This window comes from Carassius carassius, chromosome 14 (genome assembly GCF_963082965.1).
Source record: "Carassius carassius chromosome 14, fCarCar2.1, whole genome shotgun sequence".
Taxonomy (NCBI): Eukaryota; Metazoa; Chordata; class Actinopteri; order Cypriniformes; family Cyprinidae; genus Carassius; species Carassius carassius.
This window is the reverse complement of record NC_081768.1, coordinates 16,700,957-16,726,312: the sequence shown is the minus strand read 5'-3', so window position 1 is coordinate 16,726,312 and position 25,356 is coordinate 16,700,957. Positions and strand designations below refer to the sequence as shown.

Sequence of the window (25,356 nt, the reverse complement as noted above, 5' to 3'; positions counted from 1 at the left end):
TCCATCTGCTTTCAATGATGAGGTGATTCCAGATAATTACAGTCTAATTAGCTGTCAATGAGCAGCTCAGCTTGTGTCCACGAGTTTACAGAACCAAAGATCACTCCACACTACCGTTTAAGCACACACACACACGCACGCACGCACGCACGCACGCACACACACACACACACACGCACACACGCACACACGCACGCACGCACACACACACACACACACACACACACACACACACACACACACACACACACACACACACACACACACACACACACACACACACACACTCCCTGCAAAAACAAATCTCTGCATTCCATCATGTAATGTCTGTTTGTCTTAGAGTTTAATGATATTTTTTATTACATTATGAACATGTTTGAAATAGCAAACTATGATACTTCTACTATTCTGCAGTATTTAATATGTATACTGTGCAAATCAGGCAAACGCATAGACATTATAACATTAGCCAAATTGAACTGGAAGTAATATTAAAAGCAGTTATAAATGTTTTCTTAACTTTTTTTCTTTACTTTAACTTTATTGATTGACTTAAACATATGTTACATTTTTTTTTTTTTTAATATTACATTTTTTTTAAATTCTTAATTTAATTCTAATAAACACATGTTCCTACTATAAAATGTTCTAAGATTTGCCATATAATTCCGATCATGTGTCAGCATGATGAAATGTAAGAAATGTGTAGCATTGTATAATACAGTACATAGCCTACTGTATCACTATTTTTGAATGATAATAATAATAGATACAGAGTATACTACATAGAAAGCAGTGTTCAGATTCCATTCTAAACATATTCAGTGACACTTTAAAGGTTTCTATAGTAAAAGATAACTATACCTGACAGGTCGGTTCAATGTGCCAAATGTGATGCGCACACAAACAACAACATTAGTGTCTACTTTATTTCACACTGATTTTAATCTATAGGGACCGAAATATGCTATTTTCCTCCATAACTTCCCAAGGAGGCACTATTTTTGTAATTTCCTTATTTTTATTTGGGCAAAGCCCTCGTCTAAAACAATCCTGTTCAGTCCGTGTGGAATATTAAACTGCATGTAGACTATTTAACATTCTGCCTTCAAATGTGTTATTGTATTTTGTATGATAAACGGCAAGTCAGCCTGTAGGTGTGTGCTGGGAGTATGTCTCAAGACCTGTTCGCCTGCTGGGAATAAGTCAGACTGGCAAGTTTCCAAGCAGCGCTTTGCATGCCTGAGCTTGTGCTACTGTACTAAAATAATGACAACACTACTTCAATATTATTCGGAGAGACTGACCGGAGACTCTGACGGTGTAGTTGCTTAGCAGCGTGCTGCTGTGGGCGTGTCTACAGGAATACACCCCCGAGTCTTCATAGGAGACATTGATGATACGGAGCACTTTTTGCCCCACCCGTGTACGGTTGTTAGGAGACACGGCATCGCCATCTTTCTGCCACACAATGGGGACCGGGAAGTCACGTGGTGTGCAGGACAGATCAACAGTGTCCCCGACTCCTGCAACATAGTCCTCCAGAAACACTTCCACCTCACTTGACACCCAATCTAACAGAGAGAAAACAGAGAAAGACAAATTAATGGAGTAAATGTAATTTGCAGTAAATGAAAGTATCGATAACGAAATTAGATTAATGTAGATATTTTATCCAAAGTGACTTGAAGGTACACATTAAAGGGATACTTCACCCCATATTTACATTTTTTTTAATTAATCACTCACCCCCATGTCATTCCAAACCCGTAAAAGATTTGTTCATTTTGGATGAAAACCGGGAGGCTTGTGACTGTCCCATTCACTGCCAAGTAAAACACACTGTCAAAGTCCAGAAAAGTATGAAAGATGTCATCAGAATAGTCCATCTGCCATCAGTGGTTCAATTTGAAATTTATGAAGCGACGAGAATAGTTTTTGTACACAAAGAAAACAAAAATAACTACTTTAGATGCCATTTTGGAGAATATGAGTTTTTGTACACAAAGAAAACAAAAATAACTACTTTAGATGCCATTTTGGAGAATATGAGCCGAACGCAGGCAGCTTACGCTCTTCTGTGTCAGCCGCGTCATAGGAGTGTACGCTGCCTGCGTTCAGCTCATATTTCCTAAATGGCACTGGGGTGATGTGGAGAGAAACAGAGGAGACAAACTGTTGAATAAAGTCATTATTTTTGTTTTCTTTGTGTACAAAAAGTATTCTGGTTGCTTCTTAAAATTCAGATAGAAACACTGATGGCAGATAGACTATTCAGACGATGTCTTTCATACTTTTCTGGACTTTGACAGTCTATGGGATAGTCACAAGTCTCCCGGCTTTCATCCAAAATATCTTAAATTATGTTCTGAAGACGAATTAAGCTTTTATGGGTTTGGAACGACATGGGGTAAGTGATTAATGAAATTTTTTTCATTTTGGGGTGGAGTAACCCTTTTAGCTATATAGTAAAGCTATGTAAACTGCAGTGTTGGGGAGTAACTAGTTACATGTAACAGAATTACATAATTTAATTACAAAATAAATGTAACTGTAATCTGTTAAAGTTACTGAGAAAAAATGCATGTGTATATTATATATTAATATTATACTAAATATAAAAAAAATATGACACCAATTATTCAGGAGTTTAGAAGACAGAATAAGACACATGCTTATGGTTTATTTAATTTTGGGGTTTATGTATATGGTTTATTTTTTAAGATTAACTGTTTTTTTTCCCCAAAGCATTGTTAAGATGCCAGTGTTTCCTGTCATAGCTATGCAAAGATTTGATTTCAAAAACAGCATCAAAGATGATAAACATATTAGGATTTTAAATCTGTATTTAACCTCAGATATCTCAAAGTAAAAAGAAGTGCTAAAGTCAGTTTTTTGTGGTGGTGTGGATTTAAAATCACACAAACGCACACCAGGAAAAATAAACAAATATGTTTATTGACCACCGCGGTGAACGGCATGGAGACCCCACTGAGATGCAGAAATGCAACATGCTGGAATAAATATTCCACCTTACAGTGTTTCCTTCATTTTCCCTCTCTTTTTTCCATCACCTCCAATAAACCTGGTTTTCTTTCTGTCGCATCTCTATCACTCTTTTGTTCTCTCTTTTCAAAGTGACATTCATCTCTACGAAGAGCGGTGACAGACTTACAAAAGATTGATACATTTGATAGATGTTGCACTCGTGTGTATGTGTATGAGGTCAGGAGTGTATTGGCAGACGGCTTGCAGACAAGACTAAGCTGGAGTGGAATACAGAATTGGGTGTATGAATTATAGATCGCCCGCTACACGTGAACGCATACACACACTCTGTTAAGTGCAAAGTCCAAAAACACCACACCATCTGAGGCTTTCTGAAGGCCACGTGAAGTGTTAATATCTCTTTGATCACTTCTCATATCAGTTCTTGTGTGTTTCACTCTTGATGCCGTCACATCTGCCTCCCCGTCCCCTTTTTTTACCTTTCATCTTGTCTTTCACTCATTTCTCTGCCTCTTTCTCCCCCCTCTATACCACTCAAATCCACAGGCACCACAGTGCTGACATCAGACGGCGGCTCTTTCAGTGAATAAATGCTGCTGTGTGTGTGTCGATTCTATATCATGTGAAAGAGAGGGAGTGTGTGTTTGCGTATCATACTGGGCCCAGTGAAAGACACTAATATGCGTGGGGGAAGGGGTTATAAATAAATATCATAAATGGCTACTGTGTGTTCCCATATTTCCCAGGAGGTGTGTGGAGAATAGAGCCAGTGTGAGAGCTGAAGTTTTACAGGGCTGATATAGGAACCTCTTGAGGGCCACAGATCAGGTGAGACTTTTATGAAGACTCACAAAGCCCGTTCATGTGTCACCGGTCTCTGAAATTCAGAATGTAGAGTATGTATCTGCTTTCTGCTAGGCATTTAAATGGTAAAAAAGGCAAAACTAGTTTACTAGATTTCAGCAGTGGTCAGCCATTCCGGAAGTGAACCTTTGGCAATGTCCTGACCATCATGAACACAATGCTACCTTCCTCAAAGCCTGTAATCATACTTTCACTCCATAATCAGCTTCATGTATTTTCATAATCACTGTAGATTCAAGCACTGTTTTATATTCAGCACACACACACACACTTGCATTGAGGACAGTTTTCCTTTGATCATTCGGAAAAGATGAAAGGTTTTTTGTGTTTTGCCAGAGTTGTGCAGGGTAATATGTGAGATGTGATTTCAAATCTGCTGCCATGGGCAACACAGCAGTTGCTAGAATATATTTGACTGCTGTTATGAAACGAACAGGTCAACACTCTGTGTGTGTAAGAATTCAGTAGTAATCAGAAAACAGCACTTTTTGCATCTAATTTAAAAGTGCTGTATGTGTCTTAGATCTTAGATGTCTGTTAGTTTTCAGTATAATATATGAGAAAATTATATACACACATTTAAACGTTTGGGGTTGGTAAGACTTAAATTTTTTAAAGTCTCTCAATCGCTTTTAAGGCTGTATTTATTTGAACAAAAAAAGTAAAAAAAACTTAATGTTGTGAAACATTATTGCAATTAAACTTATTGAGTTTTGATCAGTTTAATGTGTCTTTGTTTAATAAAAGTATTCATTTCTTTCAAACCCCCCAACTTTTTAGCGGTGTTGTATATGTAAGCATTTAGCATTTTTAGAATAAAATAAATGATTCATTCACACACACATACGTGTGTGTTGGGTGGGGTTTAATGTGGCCTCTTGATTTATTTGCTTGCTTTTAGGGACGTGTATTGAGTCGCTATACTGTTAGTTCCAACATTCACTAACACACACACATACAGCTGACAGCATGTGATAAATGTGTGTACGACTAACAGTCTCTGGTTCCACTTGTTTTGGGTGTTGCAACAAAATGACAGGTTAAAACGAGAATATGGGGGGAGGATAGAGAGTCTGCACACACACACACACACACACACACACACACACACACACACACACACACACACACACACAGAGTCATGGCTGAAAGCACAGGTATGTGATCTATTGTGACACAGTGTAATCAATACATGTAGCTGATTTATAGCAGGTAATTAGTCTGCCCCTTTATCTACTCACACACACACATACACACACACTCACACCAACCGGAGCTGTGCCAGTCTGCTCTTTTGTCGTTTCCCGCTGCTTTCAGCCGTTTGGCGTGATACACTCAGTCAACATCCCCTACTGTCGTCTGACCTTCAGACTGAACACAACACACATTAGCACAAAGTCTCATACACACTTCTCGTATGCAATCTCCTTTCCACTCCCTCAAGTCACAACATCATCCAATCTTGTTGCGTTAAAGAATTATCTTTCTAAAACTAAAATCTGCATCCACTGTATGTCTGAATCGCAGATGCCGGATGTAAAAACCTCAAGTTTCTGAGCTGGATCCTCCTCTGAATAAGACTGGTGGGAGAGAAAGATAGAAAGACACAATCTGCGATTAGGATTATGACAGAAAAACAGGTGGTGGGGAGAAGCGTTTGCTGTTTGTTACCTCTTTTATTTTGTCTTGTTGAGGCATGTGTGTGTGTGTGTGTGTGTGTGTGTGTATGACCGCTTGCCCCTGTGGAAAGTTTAAGAAAGCTGCTGCATCCTAAAAGCTTTGTCTACACACACACACACTCACACAAACCCTCCCGCATCAGTGCGCTAATTAGTAATGGAAGCTGGATGTACTGAACATCCAGAGTCTGAGCCAAACTCTTCAGCACACATTCATACAAATATATATAAATATACATGTACCTTGTTTTTTATCTTTGTCCTAAAACATTCTTTCAAAGGTTTTCCAACACATTCACATGTCTACACACTCGAAAAGCCACACACTGAAACAAACACACAGGTTGTAATCAGGGACTGGACCATCTTAATTGTCATTCCATAGACGAACTGGCCTAGTTTCAAACCCTACACACTGTACAGAACACATTGCAGCAGCTTGTAAAATGAACAAACACGTGCTCTTAATCTAAAGTAATGTCAGCAAATCTTTGGATATTTGACAAATGTCTTTATCCAGATCCAGTTTTTTCTCTTAAATAATTTTTTCAGAATTAGTGTTAACAAAAACTTACTTTGAAAATATAAAAGTCTTTAATTTGGAATTGATTAAATGTTCAATTTATTATGACATAAACTAAATATTCATATTAGTGGTACTTTTACATTTGATCCCACCCTGATGTTGAACATCCTGTGAATATAATATTAGATAACACTTTTATAATGTCCTTGTTACGCGTTACATGTACAACTACAAGCAACTAACCCTGAACCAAACCCTTATCCCTAAAGTAAATACTGTAGTTAATTAAAAGTACTCCATAATTAATTGTATAATTACACTGTAACAAGGACTGTGTGTGTGTGTGTGTGTGTGTGTGTGTGTGTGTGTGTGTGTGTGTTTGTGTGTGTGTGTGTGTGTGTGTTTGTGTGTGTGTGTGTGTTTAGTACAATACAGTACTTATTCCCCATTATTTAATCATCTGATTTGGTTATGGCCAATGGCCAATGTACTGAAATGCATATACATATATGTATATCTCTAAATAGGCAAACATTGTCTGATTCTTCATTTTGGCCAACATTAATGGGTCTATCACTATAATAAATTGTTGTATGTCAAATGTGTAAATGTGTGCTGTAAAGCCAAGTGAGACGTCTTGCGAACAAAATTCAGACAGAATAAGAGATGAGCTGATTGAGATGTTACTCTTTCAACTCTGTGACCTTAAACTGCCCTCAAAGAAACACAAGCGATCAAGCAAATACACACACAAACACGTCACCTCTCCATGGCCCCTGCCCTGACCCCTTTACCCACTCTGTCTTTTATTATGAATAGAAACATAGCATTTTCAGAGAGAATGTGAGAGAGAGAGAGAGAGAGAGAGAGAGAGAGAGAGAGAGAGAGAGAGAGAGAGAGAGAGAGAGAGAGAGAGAGATTGGGTATTAATGGGCAGGAAAAGTACTAATCCTTTGCCTTGCTTCCTTCCAGCCAATGATACCCAGAAGCAACTGGCAACAGCTGCTCAGAAATATCCAAAATCACATACACACACACACACACACACACACACAGTCTGAGTGTATTAACATGAATATGCAAACCCATTTATAACTCAAAATTTTAAACAAAAACAGATTCCCCCAAACATGTGACACACTGTTTAGTCTATCACGCAGTATAAACGGCTAATAACTGAAACCAAAAATTTAATATGGCTTGCTGTCCTTGTGTAACATTATAACAGTTTATAATGCTCGCACACTGCTAAACAAAGCCAGCACTTAATCACTTTCAGTTACAAACTGATCTGTGTGCAGTATAAGTGTTGTTACACTATCATAAATGCATTACTAATGCTTTATAAACTATTCATAAGCATCCCAGGAGAGAAAGCAGCCATCATAAAGGACTCTATGTTCCTGAGGAGCCTAATATATAAGATGCTAAGCCAAAGCTTAAATCTAACCAAACTCCAGAGGAGATTGATGGATGGACTGCTGTTTGTGTGACACATCAAGCTCTGGTTTGTTGTGGATGTGGGATGGTATGCGTTGGACCAGGAATACTGCCAAGGCAGAGGTTCATTCCATGGGTGGTAAAGGAGAAGTGTACACGTCTATGTGTGTGTTTGTTGGACTTCTTACAGCACATAACTTCTGCCATCTGTTCATGACTGCCAGAAGTGGTATAGGGGAGCTGAGGGAAATCAGCAACACACACTCAAACACACATCGACTTGGCTAAGTGAAGACTTACCGTAGACTTCTATTTTTGATATATATACTGTATATATAAAGCTAATTATAATTACTAGATGATAACTCTAACCTTTAAGAAAAACCTTTTAGAACACCCCAAAGCTTGGAGCCTGTATAGTATAGTTAACATATGCTCTGTATATTTGACATGACAAAAACAGATATAAGAAAGAAGAGAAAGGAAAAACATCTCAGTACAAACCTTTCAGAAATAAAGCAAGTCCTGCTACACTCTGAAGCACACACACACACACACACAGACTGAGCCATTTGTTTTACCACTTATGACTTTATGTAAGTATCTTAGTAATGTCCTTCAGGGGAATGGATAATTACATTGAAAACACCCATCCTACAGGTTGACAGGCCAGCAAGTGTGTACTTGCTTCAGACGCCTGTGCTTCTGTCTGTGTGTATGAATGTGTGCAATACTGAGCAGGGATCTGGTACAAGACAGTCTCTTCTCGAGTGTGAATAGGTGGTTTCAGACACCATTTAGAGAATTTGTTTCTTTGCTCATTAATAACTAATCTGCGGACCTGCTGTGAGTTTCAAAGAGCATTTAAAAGGTGAACCAACCCCAACTAATAACAGCAGAACAAAAGAAAAACACTCACACGAATGTGCAAAGTGTCCTAAAATGTATGGAAATGCAAGTAGTATGTAAAAGAAGGACTGCAATATAGTGTCTATTTAAACCAAAATGAAGACTTTCAGTAACAAACACATGCACACACACACACACACACACATGTTTGTTTTGGGAAAAGTGGGGACATCCCATAGGAGTAATGGTTTTTATACTGTACAAACTGTATATTCTATGGCCCTACACCAACCCTACACCTAACCCTAACCCTCACAGGAAAATTTGTGCATTTTTACTTTATCAAAAAAAAACTCCTTCTGTATGATTTATAAGCGTTTTGAAAAATGGGGACATGGGTTAAGTCCTCATAAGTTACCGTCTCCTTGTAATACCTGTGTCATACCCATGTCATTATACAAAGTTGTGTCCTGATATTTCACAAAACATGCACACACAAACACACACACACACACACACACACACACACACACACACACACACACACACACACACACACACACACACACAGACACACACACACACATGCCACACAGACACACACATTGTGTTAAATTTATCACAACAGCTACTTTACTTCATATACAGCTTCATACTGTGCCTAAGAACACATCTTACTCACGTAAACTTCACTGTAATGTGCGGGCTCTTGTGGCTTATTGTTATAATCTGTCCGTCTGAAATGATCAATTTAAACTTACTGTCTCTGGATACACAGACCTACAAAGATGAATGGAGGAATAGAAAGAAAGAGAGAGAAAATCAGGGGATTTGGTTGTTAGGATTAGAAGTGAATAGGAGCTGGGTGGTGAAGTGTTTGCAGGTTCTTGTTCATAACAATCCCTCTTTGTTTATGCTGTGGTTTTGCTAAAGACTTTCTGCATTCTCTCCTTTGGACCATGTATGAACATTAACTCACCGTCTCCTAATATTTACCTGCTATCATTATGAGAAATCAGATCCACTAGCAATCAGATGATCTCTCCCAACACACACTCACAGAGCAGAGAAATGGGCCAAGAAAGCATCAATGTCCTTTCTATTTTCTAATTGACTGTAACATGTTTAGTAGAGCCATCTAGAATCCAAACACAACAGAGACTCGGGTGAACTCAGCCAAGAAACCTGTCTTTAACAAACAACTGATAATGATCAACACCTCTCAACAACATGGGCTCTCTCATACCTGCCCACATATGCAGACGTTATCTGCCTGGAGTGATGAGCTATTATTGAGTCCACACACACACACACACACACACACACACACACACACACACACACACACACACACACACACACACACACACACACACACACACACACACACACACTCTTAGCTGTCATGTAATCCACTCTGCAGGGCCTCATCCGTCAACTGCGGGATTATAAATCAATGGCAAAGACAAAGTGTGTTTACATAATATCAGCTACACAAGTGTTCATTGCAACAATACCCACTTTGTGCCACTGTACAAACTCAGCCAGTTACATACTGCCCAATTAAAGAGGCTGTAACCCGAGCTCATTAAGAACACAGAATCACTGACAACCCCTGATTTTCAGCATGTGATAAATAATAACAAACAATCCTCTGTTTTTGGAAAGTATCAAACAAATACATTTGAGAAGTGCGTGTACTGAAAAAAAGGTGTGAGATACTCAGGTAAGTGAAGCCTATATCAATTTAGATCCTTTGATGAAGGTTTACAGATTCAAAAAGAAGAGATGCAAGGATTCAGATGAACCAAAATGAATCACTTAGTATAGAAAACATAGTTTGACTGATTCATTTAAGAGAATCGACCCATTCATTTTAAAACAAAATATCGCTGTGGCCTCTATATACTGTAAGACCGACTGTATACCTAGGTGACAAAATGTTTCAGAGCAAACAAATAGACATAACAAAGACCTTTCCAGTCATTTCAGAAAACTTAGTATTTTAATAATTGTTCTGTTTCAGGCTGATTCACTAATGATTCATTGAACATAATCTGTTTATTTAGAACAGAACAAAATATTCATAAATCTATATGAATATATATATATCTATATATATCTATATACCAAGGATTTCTAAGCAAAACACAGTATCATTAAAAAAACTAAGGTCAAAAATACTTTTATTTTTTTTTAAATGAATACTTTTATTTAGTAAGGATGCATTAAACTGATCAATGGTGACAGTAATGTTACGAAAGATTTTAAATAAATTCTGTTCTTTTGAACATTATATTCATCAAAGAATCATGAAAAATTTATTTTCAAATCTTCAACATTGATAATAATAATAATAATAATAATAAAAGATTCTTAAGCAGCAAATCAGCAATGATTTCTCAAGCATGAAGACTGAATTAATGGCTGCTGAAAATTCACTTTTACTATTACAGGAATAAATGACATTTTAAAATATATTAATATAGAAAATAGTTATTTTGAATTACAATAATATTTAACAATATTTTTGTTTTTACAGTATTTTTGTTTAAAATCTAAATGTGGCTTTGTTGAGCATTAGAGACTTATTTAAAAAAAACATTTTTAGAAAAATCTTATTGACCCACTAAACTGAATGGTTTGTATGCAAAATGTGTATTTACTTTTCCAGGCTTGAGAAACATAAGATATTTCCTGGTTTTTGAGTGCAAGAGACAGAAAAGGTGATATGTAATATCTGACCTGTGGGCTCTGGGGACAGCAGGTGGGCGCTGTACACTGGAGGGAAGATGGGGGCCGCGAGGTACAGAAGGAGACAGAGTGGGACCATCCCGGGCCGAGTGACGCAGGGACGAGTGTCCTCACCACGGAGACCAGACTCAGACATCCTCCACCGTTCCACACATGCTGTCAATGTAGCGCTGCCACACACACACAAACACGGTCCTGTTGCTGCCAGCCCCTCACCTGAAACACAAAAACACCATCAGATGTCAAATAGAGAAGGAACACAGAACAAACACTTCATTTAACAGTATAAAAAGTAAAAATTCTCACAGATATTCAATAAAACTTAGGCCTGTTTCTTGTTATTTTGACATGGTACACATTTTTCAAAACACTCTATTGAAATTCTGTGATGACGTGCAAATGTCTGCAGCAGTCTCTCTGCGTACACTGTAAATTGAAAAATAAAGTGCGACGACCACACACAACTGCCACGAGCGAATGAAAGTGAGTAATTTTATATTATACGTCCAACACTAGTTTAGACGAGACTGGGATTTGTTGTAAACTTTCTTTTGCCATCTCTTTTTTCTACTCTCCCTTTTTTCTCCTTCTCTCTGGTCCGTGTACTGTGAAACACGTCTTTCACTCAGCTAACACAAACACACTTATCTCTCTAAAGAAAACATATGCTCCCCTAACACTGTGACTTGTGTGTGTGTGTGTGTCTGCCTCTTGCCACATAGAGAGTTTACCTTAGTCACAATAAAAGGAATGTAAAGAGCTTTAAATACACACACATATATATATATATATATATATATATATAATGTAGGCTGTATGATTTGATTCCCGCTGAGAGATTTTCGTTCAAAGACACTTGAGAATTTGAGAGGACTCTGTGTTGCTTTAAACTTGAACTCCTGTTATTTCAGAGTAGCCTTGGTTTAGACACACAAAATGTTTGTGTTAACTGCAACTGTTAACTTGCGTAGGGGTGGTGTTGGCGCAGTGGATAAGACACATGCCTTTGGTGTGAGAGACCCGGGTTTGAATCCACTGTGAGATACCAATGTGTCCCTGAGCAAGACACTTAACCCCTAGTTGCTCCAGAGGTGTGTGACCTCTGACATATATAGCAATTATAAGTCGCTTTGGATAAAAGCGTCAGATAAATGTTAACTCTAAACTGTGGCATTCTTCTTAATCGGTCGCACACACTCTAGTGTGGCGCTGTTTTTCTTTCCCTTGACGAGCAGACGCTTGATTCTTGGTCAGCACATACTGAAGAGAAAGAAGGAGAGAAGCCGGGCTGGTGTGTTGAGTAACTCAGTGTTTTTTCTGGCCGGTGGAGTAGGAGCGTGCACTGCGCTGTGGGCTGATAGTGTATCAGGACTCGCTGTTGTAGGAGAGAAGGGTTTATTTGTGGAGCATATTTCTGGAGTGGGTATCGTAGGTGTGTTTTTATAGATTTTTCTGGAGCCATACTATCTTACAGTAACAAAGCTTAAAAGTAGGGGAGAGGCCTAAAGCAGAAACAAACTGATATATTCTTGGAAAAAAGCCTTATCTTGTATTATTATTATTATGCATCTTTTTGGAGTAGTTGATACTTATTGGTTGATCACAGCATTCTATGGTACAAGAGAGCTAAACTAATTGACCATTTCACCTGGCAACATTCTGCATTAGGCTCTAATTTCACCTCAAATCACAATTTATTTATTTGGGGATAAGCAGTGTAAAATATTATGTGCAGTAAGCCAGTCCTTATCACAAAAATAAACCTCTTTGTAGAGATAATAGAGTTTCCTGATCACCATGTTTTGGTTTATTTAGCGATAATGAATGGATGATTGTACAATATATGTTACCTAAAACAACATGGTGTAGTTTGAATATTGACTGTGCCTGCTTGTATCTTATATATGCATTTATAATAAGCAATTTTAACACATACCCTCAAAAGGTGTAGGGTCTGAAAGTCTATTTATTTTTACATTTTTTAAGGTTTTTAAAATAAGTCTCAGGCTGCCCCAGGCAGCATTTAGTTGATCAAAAATACAGTAAAAAGAGTAATATTGTGAAATATTTTTACAATTTAAAATAACGGTTTTCTATAAAAAAAAAATTATATTAAATATAATTAATTTATATTTATTATATTCCATTATTACCCCAGTATTTAGTGCCACATGATCCCTTAGAAATCATTCTATACCCTTGAACAGAAAGTTCAAAAGAACATAATTAGTTTAAAAAAAGAATGTTTTTGTCACCATTCATTCTAAGTTAAAGTAATCATTTATTTTGAAAAACTAACCCCAAACTTAAATGCATATACTTCTGTGCAAATGAAACTTTATGGTTATAGGCAGCTGGGACTGTATGACATGAATTATGTGTGCTGCAGTGTGTTGCTGTGTGGTGTGTAAAACTCTAACTCTCTCAGAAGAGTCAGTGTTTATCTAGGGGATTACAGAAGAATTTGATTTGGACTCTATTGAAATATTATGATTACCAGTCTAACCGATAATTCAACATTAGCTACTGTGTTTTTATTTTTACTTTTCCGTCTTTTGCTTTTAGACCCCTCAGTCAACTCTGATATAGAACACATATTAAAGTATAAAAAATATATACATTTTTTTAATGCCATGCGCAACTACAGAGCTGAACAAGGCAGTGCAAGTATATTTCTTTCAAATCCTGTGCATTTATGCGTGAAATGTCTAATAGTTTTGGGTGAAAGAAGGTTTTAATAGAATCCTATCACACGCTAGTCACACCTTGCAACAAATCTGGGACTCAAAAATGTCAGTAATCTCCAGTTATTTTGCAGCCATGTCAGCGGCCAGCCCAGCCTAAAATCTGCCAATGAAAATAGGGATTAGGAGGGAGACAGAGTATGAAAGCGATAAAGAGAGTGAGAGAGAGAGAGAGACAGCAGATGAAAAGATGAAGTCTGAGGTGTCTCTATTAGAGTTTGGCTGTAATCCTCTTCCAAGGACTTCACTCGCCCTCCTGCGGTTCTCTGAGAGCTTTGTCAGCGCGTGTGTGGGAGTGTGTGAGGCTACGGGTTTGTGCATTGCTTCAGTGTAGACAACTGAATAAAGGTGAGAATTAAACTCCTTAACCCACCCTTTTAAACATCCCCATGGAGGAACACATCAAACAGATAACTCGAAGAGGACCCATTTTCAAACCACATTTACAGATCTTTGTCACTTTGAAATTATGGGTTTCTCCCAACTTTTCAGTCAGTGACTTTTCTCTGCTTTCTAGCATTAAACCCATCATCTCATATGCTTACATATAGCATAACACTGTCCACAAAGACATTCAGAGAAAAAGAAAAACAGAAGTGTAATTAAAAGTAAAAGGAATAAAAGAGCGAAAGACTGCGGTAACATTGTCCATTGTTTATTGTTTGCCTCGTTTTCATTCATGCTGTTTTTAGCCTTTTGGATGCATTGTGTGTAAAATGATATTGTGCACATTTTTTGTTGAAGTTTTTTTTTATAATATAGCCTATTATATTAATATCTTACCAGTAGCTAATAAGGTCTAAAAAAAACATAAGGAACTTTAGACAGAGAGTTTCATGACATATTAAGGACTTCAACTCTCAAACTTTCGACAGTCCATAGAGTAGCGTATTGATTTTAAGCCAGCGCCAGTCCACTAAGGGTCATAATTAGTCGAGGATCCAATTGAAAAGAGCTTCTTTTTTCCCTGATTACATGACCTCTCACATTTGAGTTGTGTGAATGCCTTAGACAGACCTTAACTAGTTCCACCAAGGCTGGTTTGAAAAGTGCACGGGACACATGACTTATGTAGAAACTTCTTGCTGTCAGTCATTTAAAGCCCAAAGAAACCTACATTAACAATAGATCTGCTTAAAATAATGATATCATCGAGATTAGGGGAAAACCTAACAGTTTAGATCCTAGTTCAGTTCTCACCACGGACTCCAGACAGCTTTGAATGACTAGTACATGAGGTGGCTAATTGCCCCCAGTAGCCCGCGTTAACACCTCCAGAGACTCTAATTCACTTCGATAGCTACAATTGGTTTCAGATGGCCCGTGGGTACGGCGGAGGAAAAACTAGTGAGGTTCCCTTCAGTGTGATCTAAAAACAACACAAATGAAGCCCTGCTGAGGTGGCCGCAGAAAAAATTGATGTAATTTTGGTTTTAAAATGCGTCATACGTCAAGCTGTAAAGGGCTAAGTCTCTCATCAGAAAGACATGCCAACTGAGTTAACAAGTTATTGAGTTTACAACAGGTAAAAATATAAATGGCTCTATATAAGGGGTGTCTAAAGGGAATACCCAACTGTTTTGTATTAAACTCATGCAGCGCGAAGGATCGGTTGATATAAGCGTCCTTGACTTTGTTTCCTGTCACCTCACATCCCACAGTGGGTTTCGGCACCATTAAAACACCTACACTCCATGACAAAGACCAGCTGCTGACGAATTAAAGGCTAGTTTTTGACTCGCGTTTCAGGAAAAGAGTCAATTTCACACCTCAGATAGACTGTACACACAACAGGCTAAATTATACACAGCAAACAGTTTTAGGCTAATTGAGCCATATTGTGAATTATTTCAACACAGGTGCGGCTTAATTCTCGCTACTGGTAGAGCAGCTTTGGAGCACGCGGTACTCGTACTCTCTCTCTCTCTCTCTCTCTCTCTCTTTCACACACATACACACACACACACACACACACCGCGCAACACCTGCCCGACTGTAAGCGATACGTGCACACACCACATGTCACCGCAGCTCACTTCTACACTAAAACTTTGTTTCCATTCAGAAAGCTTTGATTGAATTAATAGCCCAATTGATAAACACGTTTTGGAACTGGAACAAGGAACAACTAAATATGAGAATAAGACTTCCTACCCCTCAAAGGCGCCTTTACATACATTGCCTGAGCAGCTCTGCCTGCTCCAGAGTCTATGTCAAAACTCAATGCTATATAAAACTGGTAAAGTATGCAGATTTCAGTTTTTAAAGTTACCTATATATTAGAAACGGCATTGATGTTGCTTTGCGTTAATATAAATGATGCAGCATGAGTGCAGCCGTAAACTTTGCTATTGTCGTAATGGAGTATGCATTTTATAACTTTAACTATCTATCTGTTTATTTATTTATTTATACTTTTATTTTAATATTTCAAAATTCATGTTTCTATATTCATAACAAATTCTGTTATTACTTAGGTAATTACAAAAGACAATATAAGAATGTAATAAGAATTATAATTATAAACTCCTCACCAAATTCCTTCTTGACAGTAATCCTTTAAAAGGTCAAAATACAATTGATTTATCGGCTTTGAGAAAGCTTGGTCTGCGGGATCCTTTCCAGATGTTTCGTGAATCACATTATTGGGGCAAGTCATCCAAATACACTGAAGTTTCCAAATCCAGGCGTGAAGAAAATCTGAACAGACGTGAAGTCAGTGCAGTGTTTAAGAAGATGCCGTATTCACACACAGCCTTGAGCTGTCCGACTCTGTCCAGTCCTTAAACCGCTGAAAAGTTTATCAAAAGCACACTGGCCTGTATCATCTAAAGGAGCACCTAGCCTATGTAGTTTTGGCTCGTAAGAGGGTCTCGGGGTCCTACGGAAGAAGCTCCGCTCTTCTTCGCTGCGCTCACCGGGCACAACTGCTCCGCTGCGCCGCTGGGTCTGTTGTGAAGTGCGGGGCGTCTGGTGCCGTGTGAAGGCTTGGCTCACAGACTCCCACTAACAGTTTGAGCACCAGGCTCTGGAGAGAGGGAAAAAAATTAACTAGGATCGGATTTCAAACCGCGTCCCTGCTGCGAGTGCAGTGCTCGCCGCCTGCCGCCCCCCTCGTGAGTTCAGGCAGAGAGAGAGAGAGAGAGAGAGAGAGAGAGAGAGAGCGCCAGCCGCAGGCGCCTCCCACACCAAACCCGAATATTCAATCAACTTACTCACTGTCAAATAAGCTGCGCTCAGCGAACCCAAACCGCGCTATCGGCCATGGAGAGAGTCAGCAGAAAAACAATTAAAAATAACAAAGATTCTGCTGTTCGTACTCTTTTCAGGGTGCGAATTATAGCGGGGTTTGGGGGCATTACAACGTTTCAGTAAGAACAAAAGTTTGAATACAAGTTAGGAAGGGCTACACGATCAGGAAGATGCTGTCATTTGAGGAGGTAACCACGGCTATTCAAACTCTTGGATTATCTTGCAATACATCGACAAAGGTAGCTAAAAGTTTTAGGCTATTTATGACGACATTATAGATTTACACATCGCAAATATATCACAAAAAATGTTTGGTTTAAAACGGCGTTAAGACTAATTACTAACTGGTTTAAGAGCGCTGAAAGACTATTCATCTTGCGCAAGACTATTTGCTCCCCAAAAATTACTGACAGAAATCCTTTACAAATCCCACTGACAACACTCTATGGTATGCATTATGTTCTAACCATTCTCTCTCTCTCTCTCTCTCTCTCTCTCTCTCTCTCTCTCTCTCTCTCTCTCTCTCTCTCTCTATATATATATATATATAGAATGGTTAGAACATAATTTTGTATATAATTGAAGCTATATCGTGTAATACAAACATATTTGCAAAATATATATAATATTCCAAATAAGTTTGTATTACACGATATAGCTTCAATTGTGCAAATCAAAAATCAAATTTTTTAAAATAATTTTTTTAGGGGTATTTAGGAAAACGTTGCCATTTGGCAACAATGTATCATAATGGAAAATGGCCCCAAAAAGTAGTTTTCTATCAAATTATGATTTTCTTTTTCAGTTGAAATACACATTTCTTTTGGAAATTGATGCATCTAATCTTAAATTCCATCAAAATCTGCCACAAGCATACATACACATTTACACACTCTCATTGTAACTCACTGAAGGTTAGCTCATCCTCATTGTCATCAAATGGAAGAGCCAATTCAGCACTCTTCCTATTGCCCTTTGAATTATTGCTGTAATTTTCTTATTCATACATCAATACAACTATATAAACACGTCAAATAAAATAAAAAACTGCAATCATATTATATCCATGTGAAGGTGAAAGTGGGAAAAAGTGTTTTGAAAGAACATTCAAATGTCATTTGACTTAAAAAACAGCATATCATTAAGGCTGGCCCTTTTAATTACCATATTGCAATACAGAATTTATTATTATTATTTTTTTTTCCAGAATAACAAGGAAATAAGTGGAAATTAATTGCTGCCTTATGGCAACTCTATAACATAGAAGGTTAAATAATCTGCACGCTGATTATAACATATCCTATCCATAGACTGATCCTGTCATTGAATAGTGTTTATAACTGTCAACACAGATCATTATTGCATGCCCTTCATCCCATATTGTGCAGTAAAGAAAGCAATTCAGCATTTAAGGTGGGTAACTAAAATAAACTAAAAATAGTGTCTCTCATTTCATGTCACTGACTAATTCTCTGACAAATCACATGCTGTTGGAAATAAAAGCACAATGTGAAACAGTCCTATTATTCAGTTTTAACTGTAATATTATACCCCCAAACCAAGACCTTCTCTTGTATGTTTTGATTCTTTCAACAGAAACCAGAAACGCGTGTTTGTAATTACAGGCTGTCTGATCAGGTATTTCAACTTATGTATCTGTACAAGTGTGTGTGTGTGTGTGGTTTGTGTTTCTGTCATTGTGTCTGTTGATTTTTCTTGTCATAAAGATGTCATTTGTCTCCTGAAGGCTGATTAGCCGATTACCAAGTGTTGTCAGAGTCATAATTCTTTAGAATAAGCAGTAAAACAAAGTCTCAATTACTCTTAAAGCTACAAACATGTTTGCAAAGAGAGCTTTATGAGACCATGAAGAGAAGAAACGTCTTCTTAATTACCGGAGGAGTGTGTGTACATGTGAGAGAAGCAGAGACAGATAGTTCTTAGTAGCTGTCCATCTGTGTTTGTTTTACGAGGACGGCTGTTAGCCTGCGAGTGGTAGAATCAGCATACGAACATAAGCATCCTCAGTCAAATCAACACTGTTCTCTGACACCAGGGTTAAAGACATTCACTAAAAAGACACATAAACATCACCCATTCAACAATAACCTATAAGTCTATCTCAAAATGCTATTCTCTGTGAATATAATGCAGTCACTATCTCTTAGAGCCTTGAGAAAGAAGATTGATTTTACTGATTGACAAGTTAGATGCAGCGCTGTTATAGTGATGACTTCTGACCCCGGCAAGGGTGCTTATGGGAATTTTGGTGGCTTGTTGGCAGCATGTGGTAAAAATGAATGCTAAAACTGTAAAGGCTGAAAGAGGGAGAAGATATATGATTAACAACTAAAATGTATTTCCACCAAACATCTTACAGATATGGTTTCAGTGATCAGCTCAAAAAAAAAAAAAAAAAAAAAACCTGATCGAAAAGAGAATGATGCTTAAGCAAAATGTGCATGTGTATAGTATGGGGGGTTGGGGGGTGGTATCAGCTCAAGGCCGTATTATGCAACGTCAGACATTCTAAGACCTGAAGAACTGAACGAATGGGTGACCTCCACCCCAAGAGCCCAGTGAACCCCTGAACTCTCTCCCCAGATTCACCCTTCAATCTAACCCCAGCCTCTGGCTACAACACACAAAGGAGTGGAGGTGAGGATGGTTGAATATTAAACTGGGCCGCAATTATCCTCTGAAAAACAATGTTCATGGATGGCTCTAATCCATAAGGTCCTTTGTGAGCACCAAGCAATGTTTCACAACACCAGAGAAATGTGATTTTGTAAGCGGCAGGAGTTAATCACAAATCAATAACTCCATCATTGATTACAGATGTGGCTAAATCCCCGAAAATAACCAAGGATGAACATGAGATTTAAAGCATCGGTACACCACATGGGCTTTTAAAGTGTGTGAAACGTTAAAGGGAGGAAAGGCAAGAACGTCTGTAGAGTGTATGTGTGTGAGAGAGAGCATTTGTAAGAACACTGTGTTTGTTAGTTTTTTTTTTTTTTGCATATTGACTGTAAGAATTTGATTGTGTGTGTGTGTGTGTGTGTGTGTTTTGTACTGGGCATGTTCAAAGGTAGACATGTTTCAGATATGGCAACATAAGTGAAGGTGATCATTTTCTACTTCCTATCCCAATCCTAATAGTTAACTCCACACCAGTTCTGCTGAATATACAAAGGAACACAGTGCCAACCTTTCCAATGTACATTCAGTTACTGTTCACAAGGTGTGTCCTCCAGCAAGGTATACAGTGTCTATCCTTCCTCTCTAGACCATGACCTGCAAACACACACACACACACACACACACACACACAGACACACACACACACACACACACACACACACACACACACACACACACACACACACACACACACACACACACACACACACGCGCGCACACACACACACACACACACACACACACACACACACACACACACACACACACACACACACACACACACACACACACACACAGAAAAAGAAACACAAAATCCAACACACACACATATACACACCCGGATTAATGTATAATGCTCTCATTGACAATGTGGCTGAGTAAAGGTATTGGACTCCAGAGTTTGTGACTCCAGAGAGGGGTCTGACATATTTGTGTCACTAGTTCTATTTCTGTATACAGCAGCTATACACAGTTATCTGCTGGTACTGTAATGAATAATCAATTAGATGCTGCATCAACGAGATGTGAAAAGAGTTTGAGCATAAAGGACACAAGAGCAGAAATGAGTTTCTGGCATTTTCACTTGAGGATGTTTGTTCAGTATAAACATAAAGAAAGCAAATAATACAAAATGTAATTAATAATTAGCTTAAGAACAGTTACTAGTAGAAATACAAAATGTATAAAATAATGCATATCAAATAAATTTCTGTAATATTGCAGTTATTATTTTTGAAACAATAAAAAAGAAAAAACATACAGAAAACATTTGGGATCAGTAAGATTTTTAAATGTTTTTGAAAAAGTCTTTTATTTCCACCAAGGCTGCATTTATGATCAAAAATACAGTATATAATAAAATATTGTGAAATATTACTCCTACGTAAAACAACTGTTTTCTATTTTATTGTATTTTTAAATATAATTGTAATTTATTTAATTGTAATTTTAGTTGTAAAAGCTGTAAGTAAAAGTTGTTATTGAAGTTTTAATTTATTTTTTTTGATGGCAAAGCTGGATTTTCAGCATCATTACACCAGTATTCAGTGTCATATGATCCTTCAGGAATCATTCTAATATGCTGGTTTGCTGCTCAATGTTGCTAAATGTTTGGAAGCATGCATCAATGTTGAAAATTTTTTAATGATACATTTTCTTCAGGAACCTTAAATTAATATGAAGTTCAAAAGAACAGCATTTATTTGAATAAAAATCATTTGTAATGTTAAATGTAAAAAATGTCTTTACTGTCACTTTTGATTAATTTAATGCACATTGCTGAATAAAGCATTAATTCCTTTCACAATAAATAAATAATTCATTGTACTGGACTGTTTGTTCACAATGCAGGGTAAATACAGTGCTACAATCATCTCAAAACAGAAACCATGTAAACATCAAAGAGAATATGAATTTACATTGGACTAAAAAACCCAAAGGCAAACAGGGGACTTCTCATTTCAGAAGTCGTCTATGTGCCACTGCCTTCATGCATGTATACCTGAAAGCCACTGTTTACCCTGAACACATCATCTCTCCTTTCAGCATCTATTTCCCCATCTCCCTCTCTGTTTCTGTTATCCCTCTGAAAGACAGGGACCACTCTCATCTCACCCTCAATTTGTATGTATGTATTCAAAGGTCTTTTTGATGATGCATATTTGTGCATGGATGTCCTATAATTCTTTTAGCGACAAGCAAAGCAGTCTGCACAATGCAGGGAGGAGATCACAATGAATTTTACCTTCACTTGCACTGAAATCCAGCCCGTCAGCACGACTTACACAAGTCATATAACAAATGATTTAATAATATTGAGTTTCCAGTGGATTCATAAGACGTGTGTTACATCATGCCTGATGATGCAGTGTTATTAAAGGCTGTAGCTGGATTTGTTCATCTGAAGGAGAGCAGATGGACTCTGGTCCCAGGCCTGTGCAACTGCTGCTGATCCATATCCAAACACAGCAGCCCTCATCCCTGATCCAGTAGGCATCCCTGGAATTTCGGCCCTCTGTACCTCTCCCGTCCTCCCGCTCACCCTAAAGCCCCGCTCCATCTCATCCTAATCTCCCACTCAGATACCCTGAATTAACACCACATTCTCCACTGATAAGAGTTTAATGCATTCTCTGAAGCATCGGACATCCATAGCGCTGATGAGGAACAGACATATGTTGCATCTATGGCCATTGTAGCTCAACATCTGAGATGCCATTAGTGCCCATTTATCAGCTTGACTGTGGCTTTGACACTCAAATGGCTCAATGGTTTCAGTGTATGATGCAATGTCAAGTCGTTTAATGATTTGACCTGCCCTTGATACGTTAACCTGGCACATAAGCAGCCGTTCGCACAGAACATGCTTTTGCTTTGAAAGCCTGCGACGCTAGCAGTGGAATGAGGGGAAAAAAATGCAAGGTCTCGAGAAACGTTGAACTTCATTTAACTTGTGCATCACAGTTTTTAGAATGCAATGTAATGCAATCATCTTGCTAGCTTAGTATGCACTAATACTATGGTATTACAATGGTTTATGGACCTGTAACATGGCAACACCGTCAATTTACAATGGCACTGCCATAGAAATTGCTGTAAGGGTCACATAATTCCACAATAACAGCAAAGAAAAAAGAAAAGCAGAACAAATTAGTTTCTCCAATTGCCATGTGCTTGTTTTTCCTTCGCAGAGATTAGCTTAGCGTAGCATCTAACTGAATAAGCAAGTGGGCCAAGAACTGTGAGTAACCAAAACAAACAAAGAAACACCCTCCGCTGTACACACACACACACACACACACACACACAGGCACACAAATACACACAGAGAACAATTATAGGAGACCTGTTGGTACTCAGAGAGCAGCGTTGGTGCAATGTTTACCAACGGATTTAGGAGTAAATCTGCCCCCTACATTCCTATTGAGATTCAGACTGAGCCTTAAGAGAGAGCAGGATTACTGGCCAGTCTCTATAGACCCCACTGTACACACAGAGCTCGGCCTTAAAACCCGCCACAACAGACAGAAACAGAGAAAAAGAGATTAAAACCATTAGAAGTTGAATTTGCTGCTCTAAATATCTGAAAAAAGACGCTTCTAATCAAACTTGTTATTAAATAATTTGCTTATAATTTGTTATTTGATAAGTGCCAATTTATGAATGCCTCTTGTCATACTGTGAGAGTTCAGGGCTATCAAGCTCTAAAAAAGACAATACAGCATCATAAATTCACCATAAAAGTAATTCATATGACTGGTGCGCTATATATTATGTTTCATGAAGCCATACAATGACTCTGTATCAGGAACAGAGTGTACTTTTTCAGCTTTATTATTACAAATGTGCATACACAGATATTCTTTAAATACAGGACATACAAGTTTCAAAAGATACTACATCAAAGTTTACCAAACATTTTGTCAGTCCTTTTGCCAGCAAAATTTAACCATTATTCAAAGACAATTTAATTAATTATCAAATTACATATAAAGATGTATTTAGGTCTAAGTGGCTCAAAAAAGCACAAGATTAGCTAATTGAATTTAATATGAATTTAAACTATAATACATTTTCATTCAATTGTAGATAACATGCAATCAAGTGTCCAAAATATTATATTCAGTTCACACTTATTTCTGTAATGAGCAATTAATTATATTTTTTTTACAATAGTTCACATAAAAATCATTTGAAATGGCAAATGCTGAAAAGTCAAAAGTGGTTTTTTTTTTTTGAGCTTTTGCTTTAAGTAGTTATTTAGTTGCCCTCAGTGCAGTCACAGGTATATTGAGTGTAAGTCTCTAGTATGATCTCCAGTAATGGTAAAAAGAATGGCCATTATGATAGCAGTGAATTATGAGGCAAAATGCAAATACAGTACTAATCTCCACTGCATACGGTGTTTACCGTTGTTGCACAGACAAGTATTCCGCTTTTATCCATGTACTAAATCACTGGGTGGGAGAGTTACTGTATGTCCTTGTGTATGTGTGTTTGTCTTTGAAGAAGCGCCAAACAAGTCACAGTTAACAGCCAATCCAATAAGCCGGTGACATCACCCTTTTAAATATTTCACTGCTCTCTAAAGTTATTTCAGTTCTATCTGATCTTTTATGAAAAAAGTTTTTCCTTCAAGCTCCTCAAAATTTGGTTTTCACATCACAAATCCTAAACTAGAACAAAGATTCAGAACAGTGAAACTTTACATTTGTATAAAACTACCCAATATTCAGAACATCGACATGATGTTTGTTAACGCTCAGTTTGTCTAAAGCACGTCTATTTGCATACATCATGACATGTCTTGTTTGGTTTTTGAGGTGCATAAATACCTGAAGGTGAATGTCATCAACTACAGTGCAGTTTGATTTAAAATGATAAATGCTTTGACTGGATGGTGGTACAGAGGAGGGTTTGATTTGGGGTGTTATTGTTAGTCATCTGTTCACTCCTGTTTTATCTAAGAGATTTATATTCGAAACCCCTAACAGCTCATCCAACTGTGGTAGCAGTATGCAGTACTCACTTAAGCAGTGGTTTTCATTGTGGGTCACACAGTGGAAATAGACATTAAATTGAACAAGAATCATGATAACAAATACAAGTTCTTATATTGAATGAACAAGTTATATGGTGGACATAACTTTGATATTTATCACATGATGTAGCACTTCTGTGATCTGTGACACACATACGAAAAAAAAGAAAGAAATAAAATAAAATAAAAAACACCTTAGCCTGTGCTGTGAAGATCACATTCACAAATGACTCTCATGACTCTTCTTTTCTTTTAATTAATCATTCGAAAAGACTCACAAATGCATAATCTGCTGGTTAAAATCAATTCACAAATCCCTCACTGTATAAACTCTTCAAATCCATCAAAGTGGCTATGAATCCATCATATGACTCACTGAACTGCAAGTTCCATGTCAGTAAATCATTAGCTTACTTCAATATATTTGACAATAATTATGACAAAAAATGAACCAAAACAGAATAAATTCCATTTTCCCCCTCATATTTCACTCCA

General features: G+C 37.6%; 1 pseudogene; it reads right to left on the bottom strand.

Moving 5' to 3' along the window:
* LOC132157174 (fibroblast growth factor receptor 3-like) overlaps window positions 1-16,986 on the bottom strand; it is a 43,856-nt pseudogene extending 26,870 nt beyond the window's left edge.
* Window positions 16,987-25,356: the final 8,370 nt, after the last annotated feature.